General features: G+C 46.8%; 1 protein-coding gene and 1 long non-coding RNA gene across 5 annotated transcripts in view; one reads left to right on the top strand and one right to left on the bottom strand.

The window, feature by feature from the left end:
- Positions 1–20359, top strand: part of PLEKHG2 (pleckstrin homology and RhoGEF domain containing G2) — a 193479-nt gene that overhangs the window by 91571 nt on the left and 81549 nt on the right. The window lies entirely within an intron of this gene.
- The window catches only part of LOC137528836 (uncharacterized), a 167128-nt gene that overhangs the window by 122613 nt on the left and 24156 nt on the right, over positions 1–20359 (bottom strand). Inside the window, exons 3-4 of one of the 2 annotated variants that reach the window (XR_011023481.1) lie at positions 18104–18224; positions 2274–2347 (exon numbers count right to left, since the gene is read on the bottom strand). This is a non-coding gene — a long non-coding RNA (uncharacterized lncRNA). Of the gene's footprint in view, positions 1–2273; positions 2348–18103; positions 18225–20359 lie in introns of those variants that run through there. The other variant, XR_011023480.1, reaches the window with a different exon arrangement.

Here is a 20359-nt window from a genome sequence, read left to right as displayed (position 1 = left end):
CGATCGCCTCCGGCGCCCAGAATAAACAAGGAAGGCCGCAATGAGCGGCCTTCCTTGTTTTGCTTACATCGTCGCCATAGCGACGAGCGGAGTGACGTCATCGACGTCAGCCGACGTCCTGACGTCAGCCGCCTCCGATCCAGCCCTTAGCGCTGGCCGGAACTTTTTGTTCCGGCTACGCTGGGCTCAGGCGGCTGGGGGGACCCTCTTTCGCCGCTGCTCGCGGCGGATCGCCGCAGAGCGGCGGCGATCAGGCAGCACACGCGGCTGGCAAAGTGCCGGCTGCGTGTGCTGCTTTTTATTTGAGCCAAATCGGCCCAGCAGGGCCTGAGCGGCAGCCATCGGCGGTACTGGACAAGCTGAGCTCGTCCAGACCGCCCAGCAGGTTAAGCTTTGTCGACCCAGGGAGGAATGGGCTGCCTCTGTTGTAATGAATACAAGTTATGCATGCCCCCTGCAGGCTCTGTGTGCTTTGTTTACTCCTGACTCTCTGCTCTCAGTTTCAGACAAGACTGATGCAGTTTGTGAGGCTGAGGGGGGAGGGAGCTGCCTGAGAAACTGTGAGAATCCCGGCCTGGAGTGCAGATAATTCACTAGTATGTAATAAAAACTTGTAGCATACTGTAACATGATGTGTGTGTAATAAATATATATATATATATATATATATATATATATATATATATATATATACATATATATGTATATATACAAACATCACTTCTTAGTTAGCGGCCATGTTTTTTGTTTGTAAATACTGCATAAAACTGGCGATTAAAAGCCAGGATCGTATCGGGGTGTGGCGGAAATGGCAAAGAGGGATCCAGGAGATCACAGTGACTCGATTGGTATGTTTTTTATTGTACAAATCGGACAGTACAGATTCTATTTAACAGAATCTTTTGTACCTCTTTTAGCAACAAAGACAGCATGTTAAATAATCCAATTATTCTGTACCTTATGTAAATATAAGGTACAATCGGCTATTAAAATACTAATCTTTTATAGACTTTACCCCAGAAATCAAGTTCTAGCACAAGGCCAATATCTTGGCAACTGTAACCACTAACAAACAAATAATGCTTATCATAATGGGCAATTTCACTTGGGTAATTTTCACAATGCCAATTTTAATCATAATTATGACTTTGTGGGTTATCTTGATTTCACATCATTTTAAAAGTTACTCAAAATGATGTTCACGGATTCCACAACCATATTTTTCGCCGTTTTGTAAAGTACATTGGCAGCAAGCATGCCGCTTGCAATGAGCGAATAGGAGTATTTTTGTTTTGCTGTTATTTTTGTGAAAATGTCCTATTTGTGTATAAAAATAGATGGACACGAGAAAACACATTTTCACCAAATGCACTGAAGTCAACTGGCTTTTCAAGAACGTTTTTATTTTTGCGAAAATGTGTACCTTGTGAAAATCGATCATGTTACCCCAAAAAGTATGATTCAATGCAAAATGCAATAACGATTACGTGCAAATTTATTTAAAAAAGATTGAAACCGAAATTGTGTATCACGCAGCTAAATTACTGCTACGCAAAATTCCAGCTTGTCACTACAAATAGTGAGCCACCCAAGACCATAACTTCACTTACAGGCTGGGTGCCGGCAGCATTGGCTGTGTTAGGCTAGGTCCACACTAGACCCGGTTGCAGGACGGACACTGCAGTCCGGATCAGGGGAAGTACCCACCGTACTGCAAACTGATGAAAGTGCATCAGTTTTGCATCAGTTTTGCATCAGTTTTGCATCAGTTTTGCATCAGTTTCCGTTCAGGTTTTTCCCTGACAGAAAACGTCTCCATCATTAGGAAGGAGTGGGAGGATTTTTTTGGGCCAATCATAAAGCTCAGGCTATCCGTTTTAACATCCGATTTTTGCCTGTGGAGCTGGAGATGCGTTTTCTCATCGCTTTCACTACCCCTGCGTGTATCCGTGGTCCTGATCCGTTGCGTGAAAATGCAGCAGATCCGGACCTTCCGTTCAGGTTTTGAAAACGGATCCCCGCAAACGCAGACGGATCCGTTTTTTACTTGGGTAAGGCTGGCTGCTATTTTCAACATTAGTATCCGGGACTCCGTTTTTCATCAGGTTTGAAAAACGCAGCCACGGATACGTTTCCGGACCTAGTGTGGACTGGCTCTTATACCCGAGCGCCAGTACCTAATCCCCCCTCATAGCAGCCTACCTCCCTCCAGCCTGTCTGTAGTAACTGATGCAAAAGTCAGGTGTCTACCATATGTTACTGTAAAGATCTCACCTCCACGCTGCAGAAATGACATCTTGTGAACTTCATTGGAATGTAGGCTGTCAATTCAACCGAAACCCATGAACTGAAATAGGACCGTAGAGATGTGACCAAAATAAGAAGGCAGCTTGTTTTTACTCCTTTTATAGAAGTAGTGGCATGGATGCAGCCCTGCATAGACACATAACGCTCAAGACAAGAACAGATCGCACTACTGAAGTTTTCAGATGACACAACAGTAGTAGGCCTTATACGAAATATGGACAAGTCTGCATATAGGCATGCAGTGGGACATCTTTCTTCTTGGCGCATTAGCAACAATTTGGGACTTAAAGGGGAACTGAAGAGAGAGGTATATGGAGGCTGTCATGTTTATTTCCTTTTAATCAATACCAGTTGCCTGGCAGCCCTGCTGGTCTATTTCTCTGCAGTAGTATCTGATTAAAACCAGAAACAAGCATGCAGCTAGTCTTGTCAGATCAGACTTATAAGTCTGAACCACTGAAACACCTGATCTGCTGCATGCTTGTTCAGGGGCTATGGCTATTCGTATTAAAGGCAGAGGATCAGCAGGGCTGCCAGGCAACTGGTATTGTCTAAAAGGAAATAAACATGACAGCCTCCATATACCTCTCTCTTCAGTTCCCCTTTAAAGTGAACCTCCAGACTAAAAATCTACTCAGCATGACTGAAAAGGCTTGGTGTTCCTTTAACAGTTTCACAGCATCAGAACTTAGTTTTTCTTTCCCAAGCCTCATTTTTACCGGCACAGAAGCTTAGCTCCGCCCCATCAAAGAAATCTGGCCGGGCATTTTTTCCGTTATGCTGTGCAAAGTATGATGGGATTCCTGATGTTCTCGTTGCCTAGCGCCTGCAGCTGGGAGGGGTGAACAGTGCACAGTTTGAACTGTGTCTCATGCTCCTTGTCACCTCCTTTTAACCAAAAAGATGGCTGCCCCCATGAAATCTCAAACATTTGGCTGTTCTTTTAATACAGGGTGGGTAGGATATTTAATTACCTATCAATTTTAATTAACATAACTAATGTAACTTAATGACAGTATGTGTGTTTAGGTTGAAGTTCCTCTTTAATATTCTAAAAACCATGGAGATGATAATAGACTTTAGGAGAACCCCCCCAATGAGCAAGGAGAAAGTGGTTGGCAGGGGGAGGTAGACGGGAACAGCCAGTCATGGTGAAGATGGAGGCTCTCTGCTGTTAGCAAGTCTCCCCTCCATGACTTCACGCTGTGGTGTCAGCGCACAGACCGGGAATCCGGCACCAATGACAGGATAAAATTGCTAAAAAAATATATAAAAAGGGAGGTAGTTGTGGACTTACCTCCCCCAAGGAAGACTCAATTCTGTTGATTTTAGTCAAGAAATAGCTTTGTTTGACTACTCCATGAGGCAACGCGTTTCGCAGGTACAATCCTGCTTCATCAGACACATAACATAGTTAAAACGTGCTTGGCGCATGTCTTTAAAATGCGTTGGACATAGGTGCAATCTTCTTTGCATCCTGCAGCTCCCAGTCTGGCCGCCTCAGTGTATGGCTCCCAGTGTGTCACCTGACCCACATAGGGTCATGTGACACGCCCACAGACTTGCATGGACGCCGGAAAACCTCTGGGAGGCGCAGAATGCATTGAAGATGGCGGGCACATGACCGGTGAGTAGCTCCTGCTTCTCAAAACCCCCAAAAGCTCAGCCCTGTTATCCCCTCAGGCATGCTGGTTAGTTGAGACTTACGGTAGCCTAAGTTCCGGATAACGGGGGTCTTTGCTGTATATATGCCATGGCATGCTCCTTTATATATATATCAGTTGTCAGTGAAGCATACAGAGCAGTGCTTTAGATTGTATACAGTATGGTATGTGTACAGGACATGGTGAAGGAGAAAAGATGAATGACTTGCTCTCAGCCTTATGTTTTTATTTATATAACACTAGAAGTATACAGGATTATGTCAGAGTCGGTATGCAAAGGTCCCAGTGGAAGAATTTGTTTGTGGATCATCACCCGTGGCCTTCCAGCAAATCCATCACACAGCTGGAGATGTTTTCTCCATAGGATGTTTTTAAAGACACACTGATCTTTGGGAACGTTCTTGCTCACAGAGAACCCGAGGCCTCCACGATGTCAAAAAGTAAATACTTACCTAAGGAGAGAGAAGCCTCTGGATCCTATAGAGCATACATGTCAAACTCTGACCCCCTGGCCAAATCTGGCCCTCAGAGCCATTAAATTTGGCCCTCAAGTGGTTTCCCCACTTTGCATTATGTTTGGCCCACTTTAGACCACTAGGAAACCTATATTGTAGGTGAAGCTCTAGAACACCAGGGAAGCCATATGGGGGAGAGAGAGGGAAAGCACTTCACACTAGGGAACTGTATAGGGGAGGTTGGGGGTCACTAGACACCAGGGAACTGTATAGGGGAGGGAGAAGACCACTAGACACCAGGGAACTGTATAGGGGAGGGAGGACCACTAGACACCAGGGAACTGTATGGGATTTGGAGGGGGGCCATTAGACACCAGAGATCTTTATAAAGTGGCCAGACATTGAGGTTGGCCTGCGACTAGGTCGCAGTGTTCAATTTCGGCCCACTTTGTATTCGAGTTTAACACCACTGCTATAGAGTCTGTTCTTTGCAGCTTTCCAGGATCCTCCTTAAAGGGACCCTGAACAGAGCTCAAAAATAGAATAGTGAACTTACCTTGGGCTTCCTCCAATCACCCCCCTCCCCGTAGCCTGTGAGGTCCCTCGACATCTTCTGGGTTCCCTCCGTTCTCATGCTGGCAGCTGTGTAAGCTATGCGGCCGGCCTGGAGTTGTGTGTGGGGAGGGGGGTCAATGCTCGGTGATGAGTGACCGGAGGACAGCGTGGGAAGCCTCCAGAGGCAGTTCAGGCGCGGCTAAAGATCCAGCATGCCAGATCTTTAGACGTTGGGTAGCCGTTGATCAACACCCAATCCTCCCCCCAAGCGGTTGTAAACACGTCACTGCCTTTGTTAGGAGGATAACTGATGCTCCTTGTAGTCTCCCTAATGTCAGCATGGTTCTTATTAGCAGACACCATCCAAACGTTATCCCTTCTAGGAGAGCAACCCACCTCCACAGACCCCCTACAGGAGAGGGGTGATTAGCAGTTTGTCCATGACCCCTCCCGGCTCCCACATCCTGATTAGGAGAGGTGGTAAGTGGCAGCTTGACAACGCCTCCCTTCCCAAGGCGCGGCCTTACTCCACAATGATGGTAAGATGATCTCTGCTGTTTTCCTAAAAACATACGTACAGTATTTCCCACATTCTTTTAAACCATTTAACTTATATTGGCAAGGTAGGTGTGGATCTATTCAATAGAAAAAAATCTTTTTGGACAGGGCCTTTAATAAACTGAAGAGCCTTGGATTGAGAGTAACCTGGTTTAAGAGCGCTTTGCAAGCCAAGCAAACATTTTTTATGAAATTTTGATCTTGATAAGCTAAGCAACGTCTTGATATACAAGCACAGTACATACACGTGCGTCACGTCATCACCCTCAGACTGTACCCGAACGACAAACCTTGGTTCTCCAATAAACTACGAAAACTGCGAAAGAACAAGGAAAAAGCGCATAAGTCCGGCAACCAGGAGAAATACAGGAAAGCAAAAAACACCCTGAACAGGGAATTGAGAGTGGCCAAAAGGAGCTATGCAGAAAAACTGGAGAAGAACCTCTCCTCGAACGACTCTCGAGCCGTTTGGAAGGGGCTCAAGGCCGCCACTAACTACAAGCCCCCCCTCCAGCACGCAACTCCCAGCACTGAGCTTGCCGAGAGTCTCAGTGACTTCTACTGCAGATTTGAGAACCAGGCTGCACCACTAAAGCCACCTGCCCCCTCCTCTGCTTCAGATATCCAGCATCCAAATCTACCCCCTCTGGAGGTGAACGAGGACGTTGTTCTGCGACACCTGCTGTGCATTAACGCTCGGAAAGCCCCAGGCCCAGACGGAGTGTCGCCATCCTGCCTGAAATCATGTGCACAGCAGCTCGCTCCTGTTCTTTCCTCCATCTTCACCAAATCGCTCCAGGTAGGCAAAGTTCCAGGGTGTTTCAAGAGGTCAACGATCATCCCCGTCCCCAAAAAACAGGGCGTCTCTGACCTCAATAATTTCAGGCCTGTGGCTCTCACTTCTGTCATTATGAAAACCTTTGAAAGAGCGGTTTTGCCCCTCCTAAAAGCTTCCACGGAACCACTGATGGATCCGTTCCAGTTTGCCTACAGAACAAACAGGTCCACGGATGACGCCATAAACATCTGCCTGGAGCTTGTCAACGACCACTTAGACAAACCGGACTCATACGCCAGGATCCTCCTACTCGACTTTAGTTCGGCGTTCAACACCATCAGCCCCCATATACTTCAGGAGAACCTGGCCACGCTAGAGGTCTATCCAACCCTGCGCCTGTGGATCACGGACTTCCTCAGTAACAGATCCCAGGCTGTTAAGCTAGGCCCTATCCTCTCAAAACCAAGGATCACCAACACGGGCCCCTCAGGGATGTGTACTGTCGCCTTTCTTATTCTCCCTGTACACGAACAACTGCAGATCCACGTCAGACTCTGTCCAAGTGATCAAGTTCGCTGACGACACCACCATAGTGGGCCTCATTACCAAAAATGAAGAGCAGGAGTACCGCCACCAGGTTGAGAGAATCTGCCTCTGGTGCAGGGATAATGGCCTGGTCCTCAACACTGCAAAAACCGTTGAGGTGGTTGTTGACTTTAGGAAACGCGCTCCCGCCCCCCCACCCCCAATCTGCATTGACGGCTTGGAAGTGGAAATAGTTCCCTGTGCACGTCTCTTGGGCACGACCATCTCCAAGGACTTAACCTGGAAATCCAACACCACATCCACACAAAGAAAGGCCCAGCAGAGGCTGTTTTTCCTCCGCCAATTAAAGAAGTTTGGTATGTCCCAGAAACTCCTGACGAGTTTCTATTCAGCCACAATCGAATCTGTACTCTGTTCCTCCATCCTGGTCTGGTACGCTGGTTCCTCCGCCAGCGACAGACACAAACTACAGAGGGTGATAAGATCAGCGGAGAGGATAATCGGGAAACCACTCTGGGGATTACTAGCGATCCCTCTCATCCAGGTTACCGCTTTTTCAGCCGACTCCGCTCAGGCCGGAGGTTCAGGTCCATCGCCACCAGGACCTCAAGGCACAGGAACAGCTTCTTCCCCTCTGCTGTTAACTCTCTAAACTCTATTCATAAACTCCCTACACACGCTGTTAATCCCCCCTCGCAAGCAGGGTTGGTCAGAACCCGATTACATTGACGCACCTTACGCAATTTGTAAACCTGGGGATGAGAATGCGGAATCATCCAGGATGATGATCTATGGCAGTCCAAAGTTAAAAACATTTTATAGCAGTAGCGCAATTGTGTTCGAAACTGTATTTGTATTGTATTGTGTTTTGTTTAACATTTACACTGTGTTTTGTGTTTTTCTCAGCCCTATATGCCAAGTCTAATTCCGGGCACGACCCAGTCGTGCTTGGCGAAATAAAAATGATTCTGATTCTGATCACAACTGAGCCAATGGTTCTTCTCCTTTTGACACTGCAGGATTGTACTTAGTTGTTTAATACGCACAAAGGGAGATACTGCTTGCTTAGCAGTTGGAAAGAGAAGTTATTTCGCACAATTCAATGAGGTTCTCAGACAAGAAACTGTTAGGACCATGGCCCTGACATCACATTGTGGGAGGGTTTTCACCACAATATCAGCCATACAGACCGCCCTGTTGATCTATTTGAGAAAAGGTAAAGATTTCTCATGGAAAAGGGGGTATCAGCTACTGATTAGGATGAAGTTAAATCCTGGGTTACAGTTCCTCTTTAAAGTGTAACTGTCGGGCATAAAATCAAAAATCAATTCTTTATTTTTATCTGGTAAACAAGTAATAAGGATGCTAATCAGGAAATCCAAACGTTAAAATCTCTATTACTTTTCTTGTTTATAAATGATCATTCCCCAGTTTACCTGACTCTTATTTGGTACGTTGCCGCAAACAGGAAGTTGCAGGGCATGCTGGGTTGTCCTTTTTTGCCTTTGAACATTAGTTAAGTCTGAGGGGAAATAAAGAAGCAAAAAAAGACAACCCAGCATGCCCTGCAACTTCCTTTGTGCGGCAACGTACCAAATAAGAGTCAGGTAAACTGGGGAATGATCATTTATAAACAAGAAAAGTAATAGAAATTTTAACTTTTGGATTGCCTGATTAGCATCCCTATTACTTGCTTACCAGATAAAAACAAAGAATAGATTTTTTATTTTATGCCCGACAGTTACACTTTAACAACATACTCACTGCAGTGGAAGATGATAGCGTATATAAACATGTACATACATCCTATATAATAATTAGCCTGTGTCGCTGCGTCCAGCAGTTTGCAGCGTCCCTGTGTCCCTGTTATTTAGTTACTGCACATGTGCACAGTAACGGACAGCTAGAGAGACCAGGGAGCGAGGTGGGCGAGCAGTTGCGTGTGCGCGGCGGACGCGCGGTGGGCACGTGCAGCGGGCATGCGTGAATGCGCAGTGACTGGCGGCTGCGGCGGCAAAAAAAAAAAAGACCTAGAGCCCGTTTTTAAACAAGCTTGGGTCTACTAGTACTCAATAATGGTAATAAAATGCTGTCCCAGACCACAGCCTGTGTGGCTCCTGGCACATATCAGTTTATGCCATCCTGTAATAACTCCTCTCACAGCAGGGAAGCACTTTCCTACAAATGTGTGATTTACACTCTCCAAATCACAACAATGCGGCGGCGTGACGTGTGGAGCGTGTAGCGGGGTCCCACTGCCGTGTAACGCATTGGAACATGCCATGGTATGATGGATGAAAGCCCAGCTGTCCATGCCACAGCCCTGTATTATTAGCCCAGAGACAGCTGTGCCGTCATTTTCCTCATAGCTCTCATATCTCAGGGCGGAGCTCTGCTGTGGTTTCACGCTCTGCACAGGGGATTCTGGGATTCCGAATGCTCACAATTATCTGCTGATGTGTCAGTCAGTGCAGGAATTCTGCAGCACAGGGACCGCAGATGAAGCTTTCAGTCCTCTATGATGTATCCTGTGGTGCCAATGAACATAGCTCCCAACTGTCCCTCTTTCGGAGGGACAGTCCCTCTTTGGGAGCCCTGTACCTTATTTCTCTACTAAAAAATGTGTTTAATTGACTCTTAATTTTATTCCCATCCTTTAAATTGATATATTACTAATTTTAAAATGTTACTATAAAGGAAAATGAACCGGGATAGAAAGGACCAGTGTAGTTTGAATTATAAAACAACATATTTTTCTTATGAAATCTTTATAGTATGCGTGACTAGGGGTGTGACGAAGGCGTAATCAGGGGTGTGGCAGGGGCGTGGCTTTCTCATGTCAAAAAGTTGGGAGGTATAAATGAATATATTTATAATGAACTAACATTCATACTATTATTTACATTAAAGTGTCTTTCCGGCTACAGAAATAGGATAGCATTACTTTCCATGTGGCCAGGCTGCAGTGGTACCGTAGGTAAGGTAGATAGGAGCAGTTGATGGGAGGTAGCTGGTAGTTTGTGAGATGGTTGTTGAGGGACAATTAAAACATGTGAAAGGTGCCTGTGGGTTTAAAAAGTAAAGTACATCAGTAGAGGGAAGCCTCTGGGGAGACCAGAGGCACCCCCCATCCAGTGGCGTAGCTAAGGAGCTGTGGGCCCCGATGCAAGTTTTACAGTGGGGCCCCCCCCAAGCACTCTATACATAACAATTGATACGGTGCACCAAAATCTGCCAATGGCAGCTACAGTGTCAGTGGTGCAAGAAGGGGATGGGGAACAGTTTGTTAATGATTACCACTATTCAAAGTATCTATAGAAGTGTTTATTATGAGCACAGGACCAATAGAGAGCTAATACTGTAGTTGAGGGAGGGTCCTTCGGGGCCCCTCTGGCCCAAGGGCCCCGATGCGGTCGCTACCTCTGCAACCCCTATTGCTATGCCCCTGCCCCCATCCACAGGGACGGATCTGAGGGGGGCAGGTGGGACTCTTGCCCCAGGCGCAGTTTGTTGAATTCTTAAAAAGGGGGCAAAATTTGGATGGTGAAATAAACACTTGGCAGTTGGCAGCATTGATAGGCGGGCGAGAGAGCGCGATGCGTCGGCGCGTCTGGCTTATGTGTCGTCTGTCAACGCCATACGCAGCCGTACAAGTGTCAAGTTACTGATTGTCGTGTGGCTGTGATCTGCATTGATTGTTTGCGTCTTCATTAGTACCATTTTGGCGGTTTGTTTCATTTAGAGGATATTATTTCCCAGTTTAACCTCCTGAGCGGTATGCCTGACACTGTGTCGGGCAAGGAAAACTTGCTAAAAGCGGTATGCCCGACACAGTGTCGGGCATGCCGCTCAGGGGGTTTCCCTAGCTACAGGAGCCCCACTGTAGAAGTTAACTAAGTGCAGGGGCTCCTGTACACTATCTGCCACATGACACATGTAAGTCATAGTGCCCCCCACCCCCCGATCCCTCCCAGTAATGCCCCCCTTGCAGCCGCTGTCCTGCGGGATACATACCGAGCCTCGTTACAGCGAGCGCCCCAGCTGGTCTGCACAGCTGCGCATATCTTCCGGTATGCGGAGGATGGGGACTGAAGTCATGTGATGTGTGGTGATCTTTTTTGGCCCGAGGGCCGAACTTCAAATCAAGAAAAATCTCGAGGGCCGGAACACATGCATACAAAATTTCGATGTAAAACTTTTAACGTTTTTCTAGTAACAGTTAACATGGTGTTGGAAATGGACAGAAAACGACAATATAAGAATTGTTGTACTCACCATTTGATGCACATTTTCTTAATGAGAAGTTTGTGGCTGTTTTTTAGAAACCAATTTCTGGATATTTGGCTCCAAATTTGTAACATTTATTCTTAATACAGAATGAAGATGATCATCTGTGATGCGAGAATGTGAGGAGGCTGTCAGCTCTGTGTGGGGCTGAGGGGGCTGTCAGCTCTGTGTGGGGCTGAGGAGGCTGTCAGCTCTGTGTGGGGCTGAGGAGGCTGTCAGCTCTGTGTGGGGCTGAGGAGGCTGCCCGCGGTGTCCTGCGGAGGAGGAGAGGATAGGGTGGTATTGCGCCGTAGTTATAGTATCGGCTGAGGAGGCTGCCCGCGGTGTCCTGCGGAGGAGGAGAGGATCGGGTGGTATTGCATGTCGCACTCGGCAGGTATTACGTAGTCCCGCGCATACACCAGCGTGCTCCGTATTCAGCCCCGGGTAGCGCTGGGATAGTTAGAAAGCCTCGCTCATTGGTTACTGCAGGAACCTTCCTCCAATAGGAATTAGGCTGATTCCTATTGGAGGACGGTTCCTGCAGTAACCAATGAGCGAGGCTTTCTAACTATCCCAGCGCTACCCGGGGCTGAATACGAGCACACGCGGGTGTATGCACGCGACTGCTTACTTGCCGAGTGCCGATACTAGTACAATACCACCCGATCCTCTCCCTCCGCAGGACACCGCCACAGAAACTGGCCCGCGGGCCGTAGGTTGGGCACAGCTGTCATAGAAGAACTACTGTATGCTTCGTGTGTATGAAGCGCTTTCAGCCTTTCACAAAAGGAAAGTAATTCCTTTGAATGATGTAAGAATGAGCCGCCGATCTCATAGCTTGGAGGTTATGTGAGGGGAGGACATTAGTAAGTCAGTGGCGGAGTACAGGGGGTAGCTAGGGATGTATTTGCGTGTGGAGATCAGCACAGACATTTGAATTTTATTGCAGAATTCAACCTTGTCCCTGCACCCTGCTCCAGCCACAACTGCCCTAACCAGCACCCTGTCCCTGCCCCACCCACAGCCACAACTGCCCTAACCTGTCCCTGTACCCTGCCCCAGCCACAACTGCCCTAACCTGTCTCTGCACCCTGCCCCAGCCTGAACTGCCCTACCCTGCACCCTGCCCCAGCCACTAGCCTGAACTGCCTAACCACCAGCACCCCATCCCTGCCCCAGCCTGAACTGCCCTAACCAGCACCATGTCCCTGCACATTGCCTTAACCATCACCCTTTCCTGCACTCAGCTACCAGCCTGCACACTGCCCTAGCCAGCACCCTGTCCCTGCACCCATCCTGCACACTGCCCTAACCTGCACTCAGCCAGCAATTGGGGGTCCGCTATGGCTACCTAATATCTAGGGGCACATTTTTTTACCTAATACTGATATCTATGGGCACATAGCTATCTACAGTAATTCTTTTATTTGGTGAACATGGCTGTTTAATTTATGTATCCAGGGTGGACTTGGCTACTAAATTGTTTTATTTTGAGTCATCTGTCTATGTAATTTGTTTATTGTGAGGTACCTGGCTACTTAATTATATTATCTGGTTGTCTGTAACAGCTTTATTTTTATTGGGCAGCATGTGACTACTTGATGAATTATCTGATGGCATGTGACTACTTGATGAATTATCTGATGGCATGTGACTACTTGATGAATTATCTGATGGCATGTGACTACTTGATGAATTATCTGATGGCATGGGACTACTTGATGAATTATCTGATGGCATGCGACGACTTGATGAATTATCTGATGGCATGTGACTACTTGATGAATTATCTGATGACATGTGATTACTTGATGAATTATCTGATGGCATGTGACTACTTGATGAATTATCTGATGGCATGTGACTACTACTAGATGAATTATCTGATGGCATGTGGCTACTTGATGAATTATCAGATGGCATGTGACTACTTGATGAATTATCAGATGGCATGTGACTACTTGATTAATTATCTGATGGCATGATGAATTATCAGATGGCATGTGACTACTTGATGAATTATCTGATGGCATGTGACTACTTAATGAATAATCTGATGGCATGTGACTATTTAATGAATAATCTGATGGCATGCGATGACTTAATGAATTATCTGATGGCATGTGATTACTTGATGAATTATCTGATGGCATGTGACTACTTGATGAATTATCTGATGGCATGTGATTACTTGATTAATTACCTGATGGCATGTGACTACTTGATTAATTACCTGATGGCATGTGACTACTTGATTAATTACCTGATGGCATGTGACTACTTGATTAATTATCTGATGCTGATGGCATGTGACTGTGATGTGTGTGTGTGTGTGTGTTGGGGGCGCAATTTCAGTGTTTGCCATCGGCCCCGTATTACCCAGATATGCCTTTGAGTGTCACCCTTCTCTCTGCCCACTGGCACTCTCCTCTCTGCCCACTGACACCCTCCTCCTACCCACTGGCACCTTCCTCCCCCACCCACTGGCACCCTCCTTTCCACCTAGTGTCACCCTCTCCCACCCACTGGCACCCCGCACACTCCCTCCCATTGTCACCCTCTTGCAAAAGCAGGGGTGTGGCTTAAGGTCGCACAGGGGGCGTGGCTTAAGTGTCCCTCTTTCACATCTTCAAAAGTTGGGAGGTATGGGTAAAAGTATAAATCCAGCCTTGAGGAGGATGAGCAGTAGAGGGTGAACTTCATTCAGCATCATTCAAGATTGCCTGTAGACCTAAGAGTCATTCAAGATTGATGGGAGTCACAACAGGCAACCAGGCAGGCCTCAGATCTCCCCAGGTGGCAAATTAGCAATGGATTCAATTGCATTAAGGAGGAGGGAATGGAGAGTTGATTTAGTATACTGAGTTATGAGTACGCTTGCAAGATACAAACAGCAAGGAATAAATCACAGAAATAGTGAAACGCATTATGAAAGTCTTTGTTTAAAAGTTGTGTAAAATGGATGCTGTCTGTGCTTTTTTCTAACGTCCACATCTGCAGTGTGATGAATGTTCAGCCAGAGCCATTATTTAAACAGGATAAAGTGGTGGCCAGCGAGTATTCCTGGAATGCCAGAGATTGCTGAGACCCAGCGGCTCCCTGACATATTCCCACTGGGCAGGGGTCAGTGTTTGAGGCAGAGCAGACCACACTCAGCTGCAGGGCCGAGTGTCTGCTCTGCGCTGTGTTATGGCCTGTGTGTCCTGCTGGCCAATGCCTGGATGCTCTCTGTCCCTCACACATCATGTATGAAGTCCTCACATCAGTCACATGCGCAAGCAAAACAACGCCCTGACCCCAAAGGCTGGCTTTTCTGCAGCGTACAATAGGAAGTAAACAGTTCAACAGAGTAGGAAGTACAGGCGAGGTTAGTACAGAGTACTACGACTTATGTCTAAGATTTCATGATTTAGTTCCATAACCAGTAAACCTCTGATTCTCAATACTGCCGCCACCACCACCCGAAAGCATGCGCACACACCACAACCATACCTCCCAACTTTTTGAGATGAGAAAGAGGGACACTTAAGTCACACACCTGCCACACCCCTAGTCACGCCCCCGGCACACCCCTAGTCACTCATACCATAAAGATTTCATAAGAAAAATATGTTGTTTTATAATTCAAACCACACTGGTCCTTTCTATCCTGGTTCATTTTCCTTCATATTAACATTTTAAAATTAGTAATATATCAATTGAAAGGATGGGAATAAAGTTTAAAGTCAATCAAACACATTTTTAGTAGAGAAATATATATATTTACATAGAAAGAGGGACAAAGTCCTGAAAGAGGGACAAATGAGGAGGAAAGAGGGACAGGGCTCCCAAAGAGGGACAGTCCCTCCGAAAGAGGGACAGTTGGGAGCTATGGCCACAACCACCACCAACAACGCAAATGCCATTGCCTCCCACAGCCTGCACAGACACACACACCACAATGCCATATCCAATGCAAATGTCACCGCCACGCAAAGCCTGCACACACCACAACCGCCACCTACAACGCAAATGCCACCGCCGCCCAAAGCCTGCACACACCACAACCGCCACCTATAACGCAATGCCACCGCCGCCCAAAGCCTGCACACACCACAACCGCCACCTATAATGCAATGCCACCGCCGCCCAAAGCCTGCACACACCACAACCGCCACCTATAATGCAATGCCACCGCCGCCCAAAGCCTGTACACACCACAACCGCCACCTATAACGCAAATGCCACCGCCGCCCAAAGCCTGCACACACCACAATGCCACCTATAATATGAATGCCCCCGGTGTCAACAGCCAGCACGTGTACACCACAACCCCCGCCTACAACGCAAATGCCACTGCCATCAAAAGCTTGTGTGTGCACATCACAACCACCTGCCTACCACGCAAATGCCACAGACGAAAGCCTGCCGCCCTCTGTGCGAATGTCACCACAAGAACGTGACCAAACACATCTGCAAGCCCACACCACAATCGCTGCCTACAACATGAACTCCAAAGCCTAATACTTTAACAACACTCCTGAGCACGAATGGCATCAACGCTCAAAGCCTGCGCGCAGTCACTAAAAATGCCACATACAACGCGAACGTCACTGCCACGCAAAGCCTACACATGCGCACCTCAACTGCCGCACTGCATCCATGCAGCCAGACATGGAGGAGGCCAGTGCCGCCCACTAGCCCCCTGCACAGGGGAAGCACCCTCCTGCCTGCCCCACCACTATATGCACCCTTTACCCCCTGCAGCATACAGTCTCCACTCACCTGAGCCTCACACGCCCTTCTTTCTCCCCACTGATGGCTTTATCAGCTATCCCTTCCCCTCTCCTATCCCTTACTGGTCAGGACGCGTGTCACACATAAACACTACACAAAAACGAACGCCCAACTAAGCCGGCGGCAGTTTTGTTGTGCATCTGTGCACACTTGCAACTGTGGATTACTATACAGGATTTGGCTCCGTTATTTTATATGGTGCTTTTTGGAGTGCTTAGAATTCATATAACCTCTCAAAATGATTGACCAACGTGGTAGGCAACTGGTATTGCTTGAAAGGAAATAAATATGGCAGCCTCCATATGCATCTCACATCAGATGATGCCCAGCCCCCCCCCCCCCCCAGTGGAGCCAGGAATAGGTGCCCGCAGTAAAGGTTAGCCAGGTCTAGTTGCCCCCAGTATAGGTAGCCAGCTATAGGTCCACCCCAGTATAGGTAGCCAGGCATAAGTTCCCCCAGCATAGGTAGCCAGTATAGTTGCCCCCAGTATAGGTTAGTCAGGTAGGTGCCTCCAGTATATGTAGCCAGTATAGTTGCCCCAGTATAGGTTAGATAGGTAGATGCCCCAGTATAGGATAGATATGTAGGTACCCCCAGTATAGGTTAGCTAGGTAGGTGTCCTCCGTATAGGTTAAATAGGTAGGAGCCCCCAGTATAGGTTAGATAGGTAGGAGTCCCCAGTATAGGTTAGATCGGTAGGAGCCTCCAGTATAGGTTAGCTAGGTAGGAGCCTCCAGTATAGGTTAGCTAGGTAGGTGCCTCCAGAATAAAGTGGCAGGGGAGAGAGGGCATAACTCAACAACTCACCTTCCGCTATCCCTGCATGCAGCCTCTATCTTTTTCCTGTCCCAGGTGTCCATCACGTTGGTAAGTACCCCCTGCTGTGATGACATGCGGTTACATCATCACAGGGGGGTGCTGTTACCAACGCGACGGACGCCTGGGAGAGGCAGTAGAAAGGTGCGGGGATCATGGAAGGTGAGTTAAGCTATGCCCGCTCTCCCCCGCCTCTGCGCCCCCCCACCTGCTGCTCTGCCTAGCACTCTAGGTGGTCGCACTGTTGGCACGTTCTTAGGAATGGGCCTGTTGATGCCCTTAGGAGTCACCTGTACCTGCACTAGATTCTTGTTTGAGAACCTTCTAACATGAGTATGAGGCTTTAGGCCCTGTTTTCACTGGGACAAAAAAAAAGACCTTTTTCGCATCAGAAAAAACAAACTTTCAAGGATCTTGTATTACTCACAGGATCCATTCACGCTTGTCAGTCCACAATGGATCCAGTAAGCAGAACGCAAAATTGGAACCTGCACGATATTTCCTCGGACAGCGGATACATTTTCCTAGAAGCTTATGGTGGAAACGCATCTGCTCTAGACTCAAATTAGACCACACTACACTCCTGCTGGCTGTTAGAAATCTGTCTCAAGTGGGAACCGAGCCTAAGTCTGTAGGGAAATACCAGGGACTGTTATGTTTTTTTTAAATCCCTGAGGCGCTACACCTGCTATTGCCGAAATTCTGTTTTGTCCCCACGTTTATTGCCTGATGAAGCGGCTAGGCCTGCGAAACGCGTTGCATTTTTTTGGGGTACTATTTAATAAATGTGATTGCTGCTATTCACACAGTCTTTCGTGTCTGCTTTATGGAGGTAAGTCCACCACTTCCTCCCAGCAAATTTTAAAGTTTTTATCCTTTTTATCCTGCTGGCGCCTCTTCTTATCCCTGAGTGAGGAAAGGTCTAATCTCCTCACCTGCCTATACAGTGGTTGCCTTTGTGGTAACCCACGTTTGTGATTATAATTTTCTCACAATAACCTTTACTTCATTTATGCTTAACATACTACACTATATTGGGCTCTCGGTTTCTCTACACTTTTTTTTAATCCCTGCCTGTCTCAACACCCACTAAACAAAAGATATATCTTGTATAAAAAATAAATATTCATAGATACCATAATTTTTGGTCTAAAAACACACAAAAAGACACAAACTGTGGCATTTCTCCCAAAACATTCAGCCAAGTTAATTGGCTTCCCCCTAAAATTGGCCCTTGACTATTATAGACATATGACTATAGTAGGGATTCGATGTTGGCAGTATATAAATACGAAATAATAATTGTTCAGTAAGATTCTCCTCCTCAGACCACTGGGCATTGCCTTCTGGGAAATAACATGACTAGACTTCCACTCACCAATTTTCCTACTGGTACGTATGTAGGGCGGGACAAATGAAGTGGGAGGAGCTCACAATGGGGAGCCTGTCAGCTGAAGAGGACCAGCAGCAACACAGATCATGTGACCCCGTAATTTATGCTGAAAATGAAATAATACAAGAGCGTTAGGTGGAACAGGAGATGAGGCAGGCAAGGCAAGCCAAACATTTTGTTCTCTGAGAAGGGTTTCGAGAAAATTATAAGAGGGTTAATGACAGGGCAGTTTGTAGTGTGATGTTAGGTCACCTTTAAATCTATACATTGGTAGGTGAACAGAGGCGCCAGAAGGATAAAAGTACATAAAATTTTAAAAAAATTGCTGGGAGGAAGTGGTGGACTCGCCTCCGTTAAAGCAGACACCAAGGACTGTAAATGTATAGATATACACATTTATTGAAAATACCCCAAAGATGCAACGCGTTTCGCGGGCACAGCCCACTTCTTCAGGCAATAAGCAGGGGATAAACAACAGCAATTCAGTTATAGCAAGCAGAGGTGCTCTGCTTGCTATAACTGAATTGCTGTTGTTTATCCCCTGCTTATTGCCTGAAGAAGTGGGCTGTGCCCGCGAAACGCGTTGCATCTTTGGGTTATTTTCAATAAATGTGTATATCTATACATTTACAGTCCTTGGTGTCTGCTTTAACGGAGGCGAGTCCACCACTTCCTCCCAGCAATTTTTAAAAAATTTTATGTACTTTTATCCTTCTGGCGCCTCTGTTCACCTACCAATATATTTGAGTCCACCCCAGGTGGAGGGGTGATCTACCCCCTTTCTTCCTATCTACAGAGAGCGACTTCTTAATCCTGAGTGAGAACAGGTCTAATCTCCTCACCTGCCTAATGAGTATTACCATCTCACTGTTTCATTTATCCAATCAATTTTGACATACTACACCATATTGGGCTCTCGATTTCTCTTCAACTTTAAATCTATACAGAACTAGAGTGGCTGCATGGATTTGGCTGAAAAGGAGGACACAGACAATCAAAAAGGGGGACAAAAATGACCAAATATATTTTCCAACTCCATGCGGTTACCATACGTGAATGTTCTTTCATCCTGCCTCAAAACACGGATATTTTGTGTTGTGACGATCAGAAATTATAGCTTTTTCTCTTGTCGGTTTAGACTTTTCTGTTTCTTTTGAAACCGCAAATCGCTATCTGTTGCGCTGTCGGGCTGAACCAGAAAATAAAATCTTGTTGCCATGCCCACTACTTGATGTTACAGTTATTGATAACGTGATAACATGATGTTACGGACATGAATCGAGAATGGCCGAAGGCTGCTCAATCTCTGTATATATCATATGTAATTAGTCAAAAACGGTCAATTCTGTTCATGATTCTGTGAAAGGAGGACATTTTAATACATTGCCTGGGGGATGGCCTAGCAGCCAAGAATGATGAGCAGGCCTGCCGGCAGCAGGTTGACAGAATTTGTGGCTAATGCAGGGAGATCAGGCTGGTCCTCAACACAGCCAAAACCATTGAGATGATAATCGACTTCATGACGAATGAAGGTTGAAAGAGTAGTCATCTCCAATGACCTAACCTGGAAGGGAAACACCTCTATCACCCAGAGGAAAGCAGAGACTATTCTTCCTCAGCAAGCTGAAGAAGATGGGTATGGCTTAGAAGCTGCTGATGAGCTTTACACTGCCACCACTGAATCTGTCCTCTGTTCCTCTATTCTGATCTGGTACTCTGGCTCCTCCACCAGGACAAAGAAACACTACAGAGGATCATCAGATCAGTGGAGGGAATCATAAAGAGATCCCTCCCTTCACTGGACCTCCTCCACAAGTCCAGATTGTGCACCAGAGCGATGAGGATTGCTAACGACCCATCGCACCCTGGCCACTGCTGCTTCAGTCGGCTACCATCAGGATGCAGGTTTCAGGCCATCTCCACCAGAACTTTAAGGCATAGGAACTCTTTCTTCCCCTCTGCAGTAAACATCTTAAACTCCCTCCATGCCCTCCCAGTTCCAGCGCCCACTCCCCTCAATTTCTTCCCCCCTTAAGGTTGCGGCCACTGAACCAATAAGACTGTCTAGTGGAAATACCGATTTTGTATTGTATTTCTTGCTTTCAATGCTGTACTACATGTTTTTGCTGTACTTTGTGTTTGTTGTACTATCTATATTCCTGTTTCTACTCAGAGCTTTGTAAGTGCCAAACCCAATTCCGGGCACGACCCAGTTGTGCTTGGCGAATAAGTGTTTTTCTG

Source organism: Hyperolius riggenbachi, chromosome 8 (assembly GCF_040937935.1).
Source record: "Hyperolius riggenbachi isolate aHypRig1 chromosome 8, aHypRig1.pri, whole genome shotgun sequence".
NCBI classification, from domain to species: domain Eukaryota; kingdom Metazoa; phylum Chordata; class Amphibia; order Anura; family Hyperoliidae; genus Hyperolius; species Hyperolius riggenbachi.
The sequence above is the reverse complement of the archived record's forward strand: the minus strand, read 5'-3'. Positions and strand labels throughout refer to the sequence as shown.